The sequence below is a fragment of the Lemur catta genome, chromosome 5, assembly GCF_020740605.2.
Source record: "Lemur catta isolate mLemCat1 chromosome 5, mLemCat1.pri, whole genome shotgun sequence".
Lineage (NCBI taxonomy): Eukaryota > Metazoa > Chordata > Mammalia > Primates > Lemuridae > Lemur > Lemur catta.
The window spans coordinates 109,167,544-109,183,743 of record NC_059132.1 but is presented as its reverse complement, the minus strand read 5'-3'; the positions used below and the strand labels follow the sequence as shown (position 1 = coordinate 109,183,743).

The 16,200-nt window shown below is 44.2% G+C and overlaps 1 long non-coding RNA gene across 4 annotated transcripts in view; it reads left to right on the top strand.

The window, feature by feature from the left end:
* LOC123638687 overlaps positions 1 to 16,200 on the top strand; it is an 83,711-nt gene that overhangs the window by 19,866 nt on the left and 47,645 nt on the right. For 2 of the 4 annotated variants that reach the window (XR_006735438.1, XR_006735437.1), the window contains exons 7-11: positions 3,049 to 3,093; positions 10,314 to 10,495; positions 10,804 to 10,999; positions 11,092 to 11,181; positions 12,920 to 13,076. This is a non-coding gene — a long non-coding RNA (uncharacterized LOC123638687). The remainder of the gene's footprint in view (positions 1 to 3,048; positions 3,094 to 10,313; positions 10,496 to 10,803; positions 11,000 to 11,091; positions 11,182 to 12,919; positions 13,077 to 16,200) is intronic. The other 2 variants (XR_006735439.1, XR_006735440.1) reach the window with 2 other exon arrangements.

Below are 16,200 nucleotides of genomic sequence, written 5' to 3'. Positions count from 1 at the left end.
TATCAACACACGCGTGCCAGGCGGGCTGAGGCCCCAGGCTAAAGGTTCTCCCGGGGTAGGGTTACTGGATTTAGCAAATAAAAATAGAGGAAGTCCAGTTAAATTTGAATTTCAAATAAGCAATGGAAATATGTAGGGTATGTCCCAAATATTGCATACAGGGTACTTATATTAAAAATTATTGGTTGTTTATCGGAAATTCAGGTGTAACCGGGCTTCCTGTTGTTTGTCTGGGGGCCCTACCTGGTCGTCTCTCTGTGCCACACCTGTGAAGGAGCCATAAGCCCCAGCCTGCTCAGGCTTCTCCACATCCATTCAGAGGGTTGAGGTTGGGCCCGAGCAAACGGGGTAGAACAAAAACACTGTCTGCCTCCCTCTGCTCCTCCCTTCCCCACGCCCTGGACTTCCAAAGGCCTCCACCCCATACCTTCCTCTCTACTCCAGGTATAAGTAGACTCCAGGGGTACCTAAAACTCTGTGATCCAGTTATCTAGTCAACCAGTCCTCTGGATAGCGTTTGCTCAAAAATTCCACATTTCAAGGATTATTAATATTATCTTGCTGTTGACTTAGAAACCCTATTTGGATGTCAGAAACTAGATATTAAGTCTTTAAATAATTTTGCATTCCTATTGAATTACTATACTCTGTTCCCCCGGGCAGATGGATGGCTCTAATAGGATATCAAGAAATGCAAAAGAGAAATGCATATTGATATATTTGGGAGGAGGAGGATTTTGCCTATTAAATTATATGCATATTTTAGCTTGTCGTTTGTGTCTCCCCTTTCCTACCACCCCAATCCAGAATTTAATCTCCATGAGGACATGGGCCTTGCCCTGGGAATACTAAAACAGTCCTAGGCACATAGTCGCTGCCTAGTAAAGATTTGTTGGGTGAATGTTGGGTAAATATTTGTTGGACGAATTTTACAGTGAGGAAAATGAGGCTTAGGAAGCTACTTTGCCCAAGGTGCACAGCAGAGCTGGACTTCACCTGTCGGTCTAACTTCCTGCCCATCACTACTGTGTTTCTGCCTGTCTGCTGTTTAACAGCGCGTTTAGCCCTTCTGGTGTGTTTTTTCTCTTGAAACTTTGATTTCAATGTGGAAAAAGCAAAAACAAGAACTGCATTGCTTTTTTAGCTCAACAAAAGGGGCTTTCCAACAATAGCAACAAAAAGTAAAGAAAAACCTTAAGAGAAACAAAGAAAATCTCAAAAGCGTAGAACGATGTTTGTAAAGCACTGCGTTCTGATCCTACAATAACCCATGGGCTCTATTCTCCTCCACATCCTGTCTGAGAGTCCAGTGCAAGTGCCTTGATCCTGAGACAATGATTTCTTGCATGGGGCAGCTTGTGGGATGCCTCTGTGTGAATCAGGAAAAGGCACCTTCTGCTGCTCAGGTAGTGCGGCGCCCCGGCCCGCAGCTCGGCAGCAGGACCTCGTGGGAATTCCGGTTTCCACCTGCCGCCTTGCCAGGCGCCCTCATGGAGTGACCAGGCCATACCTGCTCAGCTGATGGCCCCTTCCTTCCCACGTCTGGCCCTCGGACCGGAGTGTTGGCTGCCGTAGCCGTTAGAAATGGAGAAACCTTTCCTCTGCCCCTAGGTCCTTGTCTGTCTGTAACCACCTGCTCTCCGGGTATTTTTCTGCCTCCCTCCAGCCTGTGCTGTCCTGCCGCCGTCGCATCCTCTTCCGGGCAAGTTACCCGGTCCCCACTCATCCCCTGTGCCCAGCCTCCCTCCGGCAGTCACCCCCAACTCCCCCGACGCCCTGTCGCCCTCTGACCACACCTGGTGTCATCTTCTGAGCCCCACTGGCTTCCCGGGAAGGTGGCTGACACCCTCTGGTGCCAGCCAAGACCTTGCCTTTCCCGGACCAGGCCAGTGGCTGTGCGTACACACACACCTCCAGAACTTTCTACGGTAACTCACCCCCAAACGTGGGGAAGTGATCTTCAGAAAGTTCTGCTCAGAAAAAACAATCTGAAATACCCCGACTGCACGACTCCGGCGCATTCCGCAGGCCCGCGCGCAGGGAGCCGTGGCTCAGGCACAGGGAGGAGGGAAGGAGCCAACAGCTTCGGGCCGGATAGGGACGAACACAGGCTTCGGGACGGGTCGGGTCTGGGTTAACCACAGCCCCGCCAGCCACGGCCCATGGGACTCGGGGCAAGGTCCGTAATCTTCGTATGCCTCAGTTTCCCTGTTTATAACAAGAGAACAAGGCTTCAACTGCAGGGTTGCACTCTAGTTTTCAACGGTTGCTGTAATAGAGTACCGCAAACGGAGTCGCTTCAACAACAGAAATGCCCTGTCGCACAGTCCTAGAGGCAGGACACTGGTAATCCCGGGGTCCGCAGGCTGCTTCTGAGGGGTCTGAGGGAGGATGTGCTCCGGGCCTCTCTCCTCGGCCTGCAGACGGCTGTGGTCATGTTCCCGCGGCGCCCTCACCACGCACGTGCCTCTGTGCCCAGAGTTTTCCTTCGGATACGGACCCCAGCCATACTGGATTAGGTCCCACCCCGATGACCCCGCTTTAACTCAGACACCCCTGGAAAGACCCTCTCTCCAGATAAGGTCACCCTCTGAGGTACCGGGAGTTGGGACGCCAACACATCTTTTTGCAGGGACATAATTCAACCCTTAACAGGCGGCTACATGGGTTAAGAATAGTAACTTCTCCAGAGCACCTCACAGAAATCCTGGGACTTTAAAAGTACTTGAGAGTTAGCAGGTATTATAGTTATTCATGTTTTTTTCCTCTGGTCTGTTGGAATGATCTTGTGAATAGATGGTTACCCTCTGGGATTAGTGGACATACCGAGAGAGAGCCTTTGTGGGAAAAATGAAATGGAAAATGTATAAATATCAGAAAATGTCAGACACAGGAATCAGTTACTGAAGATAAAGACTTTATGTAGGAGTTTGGGAGAGAGAGGAGGGAACAAGCAGGGATACAGGATAGATGGTGAATAAAGGTGACAAAATTAATTTTCTAGATTATTTTGAATTAACACTTCATTTGACTTTACTTTGGACACAGGTCAACAAGAGATAGAGATGGAATCAAAGTTTACCCTTGAAAAATGTAAGTAGTGCCAGAAACAATCAGAATTGTTTTTTAGAACAAAAGGGGCCTTGGAGAATCAGCCCCTGATTCTGATGACAGAAAAACTCAAATTACAATTATTCAACAAACAGCATTACTTGGAAAATGTTTATTAGAGTAACCTTTTCAAGCCTCTGTAGGGTTCAAAAGTGATACAGTTCCTGTGGCACCTTTGGCTTCAATGTGTTACTTGAAGAGAAATTGTCACTGTTAATAAAACTAGAAAAAAGAAAATTACATTTGTTAGTTCATGAAGAGAGACATCTCGTTTGATCTTGAACTTTCCCTTTCAGGATATCCTCTGTGGAGGTTGGGTAACTAAGACGATGAAATGGAATGCAAGGCTGAGAGGATGAGTCTTCAAGATGGAGGTTATTTGTAAGAATCTGGTCTCCATTAACAATAGAACGAGAGGAAATACATTTGAATTTCAGAAGGAAGAGTTTAGGCCAAATTCAAATACTCTCCGATTGTGTTGCTAAGCAGTAAAATAGTTGTCCAAGAGAAGCCAAACAATATCATTTCTTTTCTTTCTTTCCTTTTTTTTGAGACAGAGTCTCACTGTGTTGCCCTGGGTAGAGTGCAGCAGCATCATCATAGCTCACTGCAACCTCAAACTCTTGAGCTCAAACAATCCTCCTCCCTCAGCCTCCTGAGTTGCTGGGACTACAGGCACGTGCCAGGATACCCAGCTAATTTTTCTGTTTTTAGTAGAGACAGGGTCTCACTCTTGCTCAGGCTGGTCTCAAACTTCTGAGCTCAAGTGATCCTCCCACCTGGACTTCCCAGAGTGCTAGGATTACAGGCGTGAGCCACTGCTCTTGGCCTAACAATACCCCTTCTAAGAAGATCTGTAATATTATGGTAGAAATTGCATTGCTGGCAGTTTTCAAAAATCCTAAGGCCTTCTGCATATTCTATCCAGCATTTGAAATTTGCATTGCCCTACCCACTTTTCCAGTATCACTCTTACTTTTTTAAAAAAATACTTCCTCTAATTATTACTCAATCCAATAAAATAGTATGTTTTTAAAAAACAGATTATTTATTTGATTAAATTGATCAAGTTGAAAGTTAATTTGGGTGTCGTAAAGACATGGTCTTATAATATTCCCACTCAAATATTTCTATTAAAGTCAAGCCAAAGAAAAATAGAACATGGAAAGAGTTTCAAATATTAGATTTAAGGTCTAAATCCTGATTTTCCCAGAGAGAATTAGATTTCGAGAATGGGACTGTTCCCCTCTTTTGTTTTTCAAAGCTGATTCCAAGGAACTTTTCTGAGAAGAAAGCATTCACACTCTGTTTTGTTTTGGAGAGTGTGAGACAAGTTTGGAGCCACGTTTGTGAGGGTGAGCAGAAAGAAGAGCTGCACTTGCCACATGGATTGTTTCTGTTGGTTGAGGAGGGGCAGGTAACTGCACAAATCTTTTTTTCACTTTGCCTAAGAAGGTATTTTCAATCTAAGTCTCTGCAGGTTCAAATGTGGCTACCAAACAAATCCATTTTCAGAAATGACTTCGTGTCTAAAGGAATCTTGACAGATAACAAGAACAGAAATGTTCAAAGTATAAATATGTGAAAAATAACAACATAAGACTTTGATTTCTAGCAATATTGCTGACCAGATAATCTGAAAACTCTTTTACTACAAATCACTTAGACATGCTGGGCAAAAATATAACAAGCCCGATTTTGAATACTGACATGAACATAAGGAAAACACTCTGGAAACTGATCTTTTGACTCCTCTGGATTCATTTTCTACTAGAATGGTTCACAATGGGTTTGAGTTTTAGTGGATATGAAAGTACAGGATACAATTCTTTGGGCTCACGAGGGGCAGAAATTTGCACCTAAGACCTTTAAGTAAAGAACCTTTGAATGACTATAGATCTATGGAAAGGGGGAACTGAAAACACATATGCCCTTCCAGAGGGAGACTTAAAGGAGACTTTTGTGCTTGGCCTGACTACTGGGGAAAGTGGAAGAGAAGGAAAACCCTGAGAATATGAGAAACCTCAGACTCTTAGGCTACCCCCACTCAGGTTTAGGGTTTGAATTTACACAGTCTGGAGGGCCTAGATTCTCCAAGAAAATAATACAATAAACAGTCTCTGGCTTATTATGTTATAACAATACTGGTGCACCCAACAAGAGTAATTCAAAGCCTTTTCTAGAAAGACATATATTCAGCCTAGGCTGCACAGGATTCCTATAGAAAAAGTCCCACTAGGCCTGGTACAAGTGGCTCATGCCTGTAATCCTAGCACTCTGGGAAGTCTAGGGGGGAGGATCGCTTGCAGCCAGTAGTTTGAGACAAGCCTGAGCAAGAGTGAGACTCTGTTTCTATAAAAACAGAAAAATTAGCTGGGTGTGGTGGTGGCACCTGTGGTCCCAGCTACTTGAGAGGCTGAAGCAAGAGGATCGCTTGAGCCCAGGAGTTAGAGGTTGCTGTGAGCTGTGGTGAGGCCACTGCACTCCAGCCTGGTGATAGAGATAGATAAAAACAAAAACAAAAAGAAAAAGTCTCACCAAACATGAGCTCACAATTCTAAATTACAAAATACAAGAAGAAACAATCCAGAATTGTCAGAAATAGCAGCCAATATAATTAGACATTCATTCACAAAGATACTATAAAATAACTATTTTTAAATTGTTAAAGAAAAAAGGCATCTAATGTGAGGCTAAAAAAAAAAGAAAGAAAAGAAAAAAAAAGAGAAAAGAGAATAAAAAATAATTTAAAAAAAAGGCAAACACTGCTGAAATATTTACTGGGGATACTTTTTCAGGCCTACAAAGGGGTTCATTTGTGTGCTATCCCAGAGGTAGCGTTACTTATGAAATCAGTCGGGGCCCGAGTTCTGCTTGTGGGCAAGAGGCTGGTGCCTGCGGTGTGTGGTCTGCCTCCTCCTGCAAGGCTGGGGTTCCAGCCGCAGAGCCGAGCCTGGGGCGGGGTAGGGCGGCTGCCTTCGTCTGTGGGCGCTTGAGCCAAGGGAAGTTGCAATCTGTATTCCAGCTGAAACTGAGTTTGGGAAGCAGACAGATTAATTCCAAAAGGGAGGAAAGAACAAGAAACAAATGAAAGAGATGACAAAGCCAGAGAATGTAGAAGGTGGAGGATGGTGTTCCCTGAGGCAAAACACCCATTGGTAGGTCACCTTTAGAGGAGCCCATGGGCAGGAGCTGGCTGGGCGATGTCCAGAGTGCTGCATCGCCTGTGAAGTGCGGCCACGTCCAGTGAGAGCAACCTAATCTCAGGAAGAGTCTGTCTGCTAGGCTGTTAATAGGAGGTTTAATCACTGGAACTGTAGATATTTAACTCCGCTCCATCTCTTCTGCCTCTGCCCGAGGAACCTCTGCCATTGCCGTGTGGGTGTAGGAGATAAAACTTCCAGGGTCTTCCGTCTCTACTGACGACCTTCCAAATGGGTGGGACAGAGGTTTCTCAGCACTAGAATCGGGCCTTGATGTTTTGTCTGAGCATGAATGTAGTGTCACGTCAGGTCGTAGATAGCACATCCCGATTCAAGGAGGTGTGCTGACGTCATGTGGTAGCTACTTTTACCCACATTCATCTGTTTGGAACTTTCTGCTACCTGTTTTTAGGATAAGGAATAGAACAGCCAATTAAAAAAATAAAATCAATTCAAATTGCTTTTACTTAAGAAACTTACAAGATTTCCAGGCAGGAATCAGTTGTTGAACAAAATGCAACTCAGAGGTCAAAGCTAGATTAGCATAACTTGATGGGGACGCTTGTAGCAGTTGGACATTGTGGTGTTGTAAAATGAAACATTCTAGTTGAATAGGAAAATTTAGAGTCAATCCTCACTGGATCTGGAAAATCATCTAGCAATTATTTTCTCCCTCCCTCCCTTCCTTCCTCTTTCCTGTTTCCTGATGTCTATAAAAGGGAGAGCCCACATCCTCCTCTTCCTCCCTCCCCACCTCCTCCTCCTCCTCCTCCTGTGCTCTCTCCCTCTCTCCCCCCATCCTGGTCATTCCTTTTCCCTCAGCATCTGTCTTCGCAGATAACCTTTTTTGCCAACTCACCTGCACCTGCCAAATGGTGGCCTCAGACCCTGTGTCTCCATGACCACCATCCAGCTCAGCCCCCCAGAGTTCTCTGCAGGCTGTACTGTGTGTTCCGGTCCTGTCCGTGTTGGATGTTACCATCGGGTGCCTCTGCCAGCCTGAGAGGCAGGCGTGGAGCGGGTAGAAGTAACCATAGAGAACAGAGTTTCTTTTTATCTTCTTAAGTAGAAAGAGAACCACTCTTTGCCCTGCAGGATAACTTTTCAAGCCACCCTGTGTGTCTGAGGCAGCTGGGCGTCAGGGTGCTTTGTGACGATTTGTCCAGTTTCATGGAACACTGCCTGTTCCCTCAGATTTTGGTGAAGCTGGTGGTCTTTGTGATAGCTTGTGGTTAGTGATTCTTCTGGGGATTAAGTAAAGAATTTTTGCCCCTAACAGTATGGTAAAGTGCAGAGGAGGATGTCCCTTTTACAGATTCCAGAAAGCATGTGAGAGAAATAGTTATGTTTAATACTTTGCAGATAGAATTCTATTTTTCTTCCCAATTATTTGATTTCACTTGTATATGTACATTCTTTTCTCCTTTTTTTCCAGCTTTAGAAGCTAATAGATTTAAAAAGCACTTCAAACTTAAGTAGTACCTTTTTTATTTTTTATTGTCTTTGTTTGGAGATTAAAGTACCCCTTTTTAGAACAGTATTTAAAACACACTTTGCATGTTCTGAGTAGTATTATATTTGGAGGAAAAAAAAGGAATTCACACTAAATAAATTTTAGAAGTAATTAAAGAAAGTAAGGCAGATTCCTTTACTGCAAGATTCCTTAGATCCTTTAATACTGTGGTCCCTGACCCCCCCAGCTGTGGACCGGTACCGTTTTGTGGCCTGTTAGGAACTGGGCCGCACAGCAGGAGGTGAGCAGTGGGCCGGCGAAGCTTCATCTGTATTTACAGCTGCTCCCCATCACTCGCATCACCACGTGAGCTCTGAGCTCTGCCCCCAGCCCCCAGTCTATGGAAAAATGGTCTTCCATGAAACCAGTCCCTGGTGCCAAAAAGGTTGGGGACTGCTGCTGTAATACATTAATGGGCTTTATGACACGCCAAGAGTGGATTATAAAAATAGTTTTCTCAAATTTATTTGGTCTTCAAAAAAGTACAGTCATGAAAACAAAAGCTGTTAACCTTGTTGTTCCTACCAATGCGAATTCCACTGCTCTTCTGACCCAAGACATAGCCCCATCTTATGCTTGATTAAGACATCGTCTCTCAGCTCCAAAGGCTCCTCTGTATACTCTGCTGTGTGATGCAGGGGCTGAGACTCTGGAAAGCACATTTCGCTTTGAGCAGCTGGCTTCCTCTTAGGATGGCCTGCAGGGACACCGGGTAGCAGGAGGAGAGGGATTTTCCTTCTTCCTGCTCGCTTGCTGTTTCTAGGTGTTACCCTGCCAATGGCCTTTCCCTGGGCGGCAACAGTCACTTCCTGTCTTCAGCATCTTTCCTTGCTCTTAGAACCTTTCACACTCTGTCTGAAGTAGCAGTGGCCTCCAGGCAGTGGAGGTCAGAGTCCCAGATCCAAGAGACCTGTCCTGCAAGCTCCTAGGGAACCAGCAGTGGCTTGGCAGAGCCCCCACCCTGAGACCCGGGTCCTCGCTCCATGAGGCCCTCATCCAACTTCTAGTTCTGGTAACTCCCACTTTTTCCCTAAGAGTGGAAGCCACGTCCTACCTATCTCTGCCCTCTTTGTGTTCCTTTTTGCTTTTTTAGTTCTCCAAAATCTCTCATATTAAATTCCCTCCGTTAAAATACCTCGTGCAGTGCCCACTTTCCTGGCTGGACCTCAGTGGAAAAATAACGGAGTGGCTCTGGAGATGGAGGGAGGGTGGGAGAGGGACAGAGGAGACAGGGGAGGAGGAGCCTTGAATCCTTCCCTTGAGTCTAAAGCAGTGTTTTTCAAACTTTAGAAATTTAAATGAACCCAGAGGAGTTTCATTTCAAAAATTTCACAACATCCCTTGAGATAACAGGAGATGATCTGGGGTGTCATAAAGATAGGATTATTAATTCCTTTTTGACTTAAGTTACCTAGCAAGTTTAGTAAACATGGAACTACATGTATCCTTTTGCACGGCTCTATTAGCCATTTGAAGAAAGTGGAAGGAGATAGTGTGACTAAGGAAACTATTGGAACTGAAAGTCAAAGTGCAAGCAATCTGTTCTAAAAGGAATCTCCAAAGATACATTCAACTTTTTTGATTTAAAAAATAACTAAACTGAGTCCCTGGTTCTCAAATAAGGGTGACTGTTGGAATCAGCTGAAGTACAGACTGCGGAGTGTGACCCCAGGCCCAGGCAGCTCTAGTCTCCCAGGTTGGGACCCTACAACTGGTAGTTTTGCAAAACCTCCTCATGTGATGAAGGGATTCTGATGATGAACAGATTTCAGATTCACTGTTATATAGAATAAAAATCTTTTAATTATGTATATGTGTGTCTGCACTTAAAGAACGTAAATTCATAATTCAGCTTTTTCTTCCCATTTAAAATATAAGCTAGGAGCCACCGTGTTGACAGTTCCTATCTTGGCAGGGGGTGGAGGGAAATCACTAGGCTAGAAAAGACAAAAGACAGTGGAGATTCCCTAGGAGGCTAATCTTTGAAGGGCTTTTGATCATCCTGCATCAAAAGTGTCAGAGCCAATCACAGATCCTCAGAGCCAAGGCAACTCTGGCAAGTTTTGTTTCCAAGCTGTGCCGTGGCACATCTCTGCGTGGGTGCTGGGGCTTCCGGGGCGCCCTGCTGTCAGGATGCTGTGGCCCTAGGTGGGCCTTTCCCTCTCTGGTGCAAAGCTTTTTGCAGGCTGTTACCTTTGTGTGGGGGGTCTAAGATACAGTGACCAGACAGCTGACTTCTTAGAACAGCCAGGTAAGTCCGCAGACACGGCCAGGAGCTTATCGAGAGAGTGGAAATGAAATACATGAAAAAACATAGCCAAGCTAAACAGCAAGAAAGAGTCTCATTTCATTTTAGCCCAGGGCCGTTTTCTTGCTTTGTGACTTGGAGATGAAATACAGAGCAAAGGAGAGCCTCAGCATTTTTTAAACACTGTGTGGAGAGGGTGTCTCTCCAGCAGTGCCGATCCAGGACTTTCTGCTCGCAGCCAGGCAAGAGGATGCCAAACCTGTCAGGCTCGAAAGATGCAAGGATAGCATGCAATTAAATGCTTGGGGCAGCGAACACCTTCAGACCTTGGTCATCACAGACAAAGCGAGGACAGAGAAACTGAAGGTCCCTGCCCCGGCTTTGGCAGTGAAGGCACTGAAATGATCCAGATACGCTGATGTAAGTGTGTTAAAAATTGTTTAAATTCAAACAAACATAATTAATTAATTAACTATTTTTATTAAAAGGGTGCAAAAGCTGCTTGTTTTCTAATTGATCCAATCGCCCTGTGGAGTCTGGTTTGGGTAATATCGTTGGGTTAGTCAGTGTTACTTACTGCTCTGGATTTGATCAGGAAATTCGCCAGGCGTGCGGCTTTTCAACAGTGGAATCCGCTGGCAGGAAAAATCCTCCGCATGTCGGGTGATTCGAGTGCGCTTTCATAGTGTGCTCTGCTTTACCCGCTTTGTTGTTTCCACATTCCGCAGGAATCCGTCACTTCTGGCTGAGTTATGTGGTGCTCAGGACTGACGCTCGTACCACCCACCCGGTGAGGGCAACCTCAGCTCCTCGAGCTCACAGAACCTATTGTTCTGCCCCCTTCTTACCCAGGCTGTCACTGCCGCCCTCCACCTCCAAACCGGGAGGGCAGGGAAATGACTCCCCAGAGAGCCATTTCTCATGGTAATAAATGTTCTGTGTTTTACTAAGTTCCATCAAAGTTCACCTCCCTGCCGAAGCAAAACAATCATTCTCTATGTGCGCCTTTTCCGTAGAACCATGTATACTGCCCATAAAAGTGTGCAAACTGCTTGTGTGTGCGGGACGCGTAAACTGGAAGCTGCGTCAGCATCTGCACACAAATCGTGAGTATGTTTGTTTTTTGGTAAACGTGCGCATCTGTCCCTATGCCACCGTGTGAGACACCATGATGCCTCGCTGACCACCAGCGTCACGGGCTCCATGTAGGTACCACAACGGCTTATATGTTTGGGTTTCCATTAATTACTCTTCTCCGCTTTTCTTCCCGGGCTCCCAGCTGGGTTGATTTTAATTGTTTCACTCATTTAAGCATCTCCCAAGACTGTAAGAGATTAATTAGCGGTCTAAGCAGCTTTGGCTTCTCCCCGCACACCCAAATTAAGCAGAAACATTCATTGCTCAGTAATGAGGTGTGGATTCTTCTCTGTGGAATCCAGAACAACAAAAAAGACAGCTTGTCTTCATGTTAACATCAACTCCTGCTTTCGTTGTCTTTGTTGTATGTGTTCTGCGTACTTTAGAAGGGAACCAGGTGTTATCCTGGCTTCCCAGAGCACGAAGTCGTGTTACTGGGCAGTCTTAGAACAGCTCAGTACGCGTGTGAGATGCCCCAAACAAAGTAAAACACAACGCACAAAGTACGTCAAAACAAAACAGTTTGGGCATCTTTTCTTTGTATTAAAACCTCATTTGCTTAATAGCATATTTAATATAGCACACACGGCTCATTTTGTCTGGCAGTACTTAATGCACTAACTTACACACAAGGGAAGGTCCAAACATTTAGCCACAGATGTCATCAAAGAAGGGAAGATTTGTAATAATGGCTTGTAATTTACGTTTAGATGTTAAGAGATGCCTTGTTAAGAAAAACAAAAGGGCTTATTACCTCATTTGCTCTCCTTAATAACTCTATTTTTGAATTGGCTGCGCAAACCCACAATTAGAGGGATAATTTATTAGGGTTATACATTAGCTGAAAAGAGAAAAAGAAAAGTTATAGCAGAGGCTAGGAATTACCAAAGACTTACCTTGTTTAAGTTAGTGTATGTTATCTTTTAAGCAGGCTGATGACAATCTGTCCCTTTGCATATTAAAGATAAACAATTTAGACATAGTCTCTGCCTGGCTACCTTAATTATAATTGCGGAAAAAGACAATGTAGAAGCACAGATTTAAAAACATCAACAACAAAACAAAAACCATAGGCTGTGCCAGTCAGGCATAAACAAACAACAGTGCCAAACATGCTGAACTTAACTTTCCCTTAGTATATCCATAAGGCCTGCTGTGCCGTATCATTCCAAGAAACACCAAGCCTTTGTGGGGTTTTGCTATGGATGATAACAGAAAGACAAACTGGTTTGATCAAAATTGTGGTTGTATAGACTCAGCCATTTTCAAGGCAAAAATTGGTAACAAAACATTGACAACTAAGCTTTTTGTAAGGGAATCTGCAGTTTACAACTAAATCTCACATTGAAATAGCTGTTATTTGTTATAGTTACATTATTTTCAATTCTAAACTTTGATTTGAGATATTTTTTGATAAAATAATGGGATCTGGAAAATATATTGATTAATTAATGACTAATATATTAATCACAAGCTTCTTAATCATAAAACATCCAGAAGAAAAGTCAGAAAAACACCATCTAAATGTTTGGTTGGTGGGATTCTAAATATTTACAGGTCCTGTTTTTATCATAGTTCACATTTTTCATAAATCTTTTATTTTTTTAAGCTAGTTTTCTTTTCTTTCAACTATTAATGTGGAGACTTAATAGATTTACCTGATTCCTGCAAGCTTTGGTCATGATATTTTGTTTCTTTTGATTTAAGACTTCTTAAAATTTTAGAGATGTTGCAGTGGACAATAATTGTTGAGACTGTTGGCTGTTGACCAAACCAGATTCCTCTTCTTCCTGGGCTCACGTGGTTTCCAAGGCAACTGGAAGTGGTCACAAGACTGAGTCCTAGTCAATGGAATATGTGCAGAGTGAGTAGACACTTCTGGGCTTGTCCCCCTAAAAGCCTCTGTTGTCTCTGTCTTCTTCTTCCAGATTAATGCAAATAAGTTCAGGACCCTTGGAAACCATGAGTGAAAATGGCAGAGTCACAAGATGGAAGGAACCTGGGTCCCCCAAATTACTGTTTGCAAAGAGCACCCATTTATGTGATCAAGGAATAAACTATCTGTGTGTTAAAGATTTTTGGATATGTGTATGTGCATATACATATATATATATATACACACACACTAAATATAATATATAATTATATATCCAAAAACTTTTAACACCAAAAATATGTATATATAAAATTATATATGTAATTACAAAATTATCTATATAATTACAAAAATACAGGAAGCTCTCCAGCATATGAAAGCCACCTTATTTGGGGCCAATACATGAAGACAGGTCCTCACCTACCACCACTATAGCTAGAGGTGGACAAATAATCTTTGTCTGTCCCCCTGGTGGAAGAGCATGGGCATGAGGCTGCCTCAGCCAGTCAGATGTTCTTGCCACGGCCTTTGACACTTGAGGGAGTGACATGCTTAGTTATTCTTATTTCTTTGTTTTGAACAAGGACTCATGACACAGTCTTCACAGAAATGATTGTTCTCTTAGGTTGGAATATGGATACTTCTTTTGTTGCTTATTCCAATGAATCAGCATGTGGACATCTCTAGGTGAAGTTTCAGAAAAATACTTCTGAGATGTTAGCTGAATTTCTGCAGAAATATCGTACTATGTCTGTCCAAATTAGGAGGGTCAGGTTTGTGGCATGTTTAATCAGACTTCTCAGTTTCTATTTTCACTGCGGGGGAAGTTGGCTCTGGGCCGGGAATGGCAAATTCTAATATCGTTGCACATTTAGAAGTGTGAACCCTGTCCCAGTTAGTTTACCTTAATAACGTTTATTTTGACAGCTAGCATGTTAGGCGCTGAGGACACAGAAATGAGTAAGACAGGCTGTCATCTCCAAGAAGCCACTGTCTGGGAGGGGATGTATGCACTAACACACAGCCAGCGTGGCGTGGCGTTGAGTGTGGGGCTGTGGAAAGCACAGGGCTCCACAGCCCCCTGTCTAGGGCTGCTGTCACAAACCACTACAAACTGAGTAGCTTGAAACAGCAGGGAATTATTCGCTCACAGTTCTGGAGACTAGAAGTTCAAAATAAAGGCAGGGCCATGCTCCCTCTGAAGGCTTTAGGGACATGTCCTTCCTCATCTCTTCTAGCTTCTAGGGGTTGCTGACGACCCCTGGCATTTCTCAGGCCACAGATGCATCATTCCAATCTCTGCCTTCATCTTCGTACGGCTTCTCTCCTGTGTTCTCTCTCTGTATAAGGACACCAGTCACATTGAATTTGGTGCCCACCTTAATCCACTATGACCTCGTCTTAACTTGATTACGTCTGAAAGAACCTATTTCCAAATAAGGTCACCTCCCCAGGTTCCAGGTAGATGTGAATTTTGTGGGGGACACTATTCAAGCCAGTTTAGACATCTAGCCCAGATGAGGGCAAATCAGAAAGAGGATCAAAGGATATTTCTTAGAGGAGAAGACGGTAGCTGAGCTGCATCTTAAAGGGTGAATGGAATTTAAAATAGTAATGAGACGGTTATTGCCTGAACATGTGTGAGACATGAAAGTAGGTTAAAATGCCTCTACACAGAAAATTTTATTGTGTCACTTATTTTAGTCAAGAGCAGGTTCAGTCTCAAATATTTTGTCTTTTTCCTATAGCAAGGTCTCTGTCACTGCTGTAATCCACGCAATCCTACTATATATTCTCAGCTGTGAAATATTTAGAGCCCATGTGCTAAATGTATATCCCATTAACACTTCCTGGTGCAAAAGTCTCTCTGTAATCCCAGTCCCCCTGGCCTGATTCCAACGGTGAACATGGAACACCTGTAGGCCTCTCAGTTTTCTCCGATTTTGGGTCTAGGACTATTCTTGCTCGTAAAGAAGTACGAAAGATCACTGCATTAGGATCGGAGCTGACTTCATTCAGTCAGTCAAGTCATTCATTCGTTCCACAACTTTTCTGAGGATTAATTATGTGTGAGGAGATTAAGAGATAAATACAGTGTAAGTCCTGTCCTCAGACAGTCACAGGCTAACGGGGAGAGAGAAGCAAGGTACACGGCAGACCATAAACCCCTGGTGAAAGAGACCACGCTGTTCACGGCCCTTTCTGCACACGTTGTTCAATTCCTGGCACACAATAATTACTCAAGGAATAGTTACTGAATTGAATAAAAAGATTTAAACATCATTAAGCAGAAGAAGATATTTCTGATCTGAAACTCCCTGAGAGTGGGACTCTGGCCTCCCCTCCACCTAGGTCTTTAAAATGTACTTAATTCTTCAAGCGTTTGATTCACCATCAGCTTTGAGATGTAGTATCCAACCTTGTTAGGATCCTGCCAGCCTGCCTTCTGTCCACTGTGATCCTCATCTGCATTTCAGGTGTAGAGTGAAGACGTGCAACTTCCTGGGAGCACCCATGGCTCAGACCTGCCTCTCAGAGTGTCCTGCTAACGGCTCGACAGTCCCTGCTGGGGCAGGTGCATCCGTGGTTACGTGGTGGGCAGATGACGCAGGGCCTTCCTCTTTCCTCAAAGTCCTACAACTGCTTCCCGTCTCGCTCTCATCTCATGAAACTCATGAGACATCAGAAGTCATCACCTAACTTCAAACTCAGTGTTCCGAGGAGTCCTGGAGGGCAGATGAGATAGGAATTTGAAGAGCATTTCTCCATATTCTTACACCCATTTATCTTAGTCTGTTTTCTGATGCTGAAACAGAAGACCACAGACCCGGTAATTTGTAAGGATCAGAAGTTTATTTGACCCACAGTTCTGGAGGCTGGAAAGTCCAAGGTTAAAGGATCGCATCTGGCCAGGGCCTTCTTGTGGCCACAGCGTGGCAGAGGCGCAGGCAAGCGCGGGAGACAGCGAGAGGAGTGGGGCCACACTGCGTGCTGTGATCAGGAGCCCACTCCAAGACAACTAACCTCCCTCAGTAACAGCGTTCACCTATTCGTGGGGACGGAGTCCTCAGGACTTACCTCCTAAAAACCCCTCCTCCCAATAACGTTACGT